The following is a 294-nucleotide window of genomic DNA, read 5'->3' as shown; positions in this document are numbered from 1 at the left end:
GCCCGCCCTTCTCACCCGCAAATGGACCCGGCCCCGCCCCGCTGGAGGTGCAGGTGGTGGAAGACGACACCTGACCGGAAGGAGGCGGAGCGGTTAGCACCGCCCCGCGCCGCCGTCGACTCCGCCCTCACGCTCTGTACCTGAGGGGGGCTTTTCCTCCACTTCCTGGCGCCTTAGCTCCACATCCTTTCCTCAAGCCCACATCCTTTCCTCAAGTCCCTGTGCGCACGCGTACCTGGCTCGACGCTCCCTCTCGCAGGAACTACGAGCCCTGCGCGCGCACCCACGCACGTG

At 67.7% G+C, this 294-nt stretch overlaps 1 protein-coding gene across 1 annotated transcript in view; it reads right to left on the bottom strand.

Annotated features, from left to right (window-relative positions):
* LOC102751617 (testis-specific gene 10 protein) overlaps nucleotides 1-240 on the bottom strand; it is a 115,735-nt gene extending 115,495 nt beyond the window's left edge. The window contains exon 1 of the mRNA XM_006764747.2: nucleotides 141-240. The gene's annotated coding sequence lies outside the window, so the exon portion shown is untranslated. The remainder of the gene's footprint in view (nucleotides 1-140) is intronic.
* Nucleotides 241-294: the final 54 nt, after the last annotated feature.

The sequence above is a fragment of the Myotis davidii genome, unplaced genomic scaffold, assembly GCF_000327345.1.
Source record: "Myotis davidii unplaced genomic scaffold, ASM32734v1 scaffold2601, whole genome shotgun sequence".
NCBI classification, from domain to species: Eukaryota; Metazoa; Chordata; class Mammalia; order Chiroptera; family Vespertilionidae; genus Myotis; species Myotis davidii.
The sequence above is the reverse complement of the archived record's forward strand: the minus strand, read 5'-3'. Positions and strand labels throughout refer to the sequence as shown.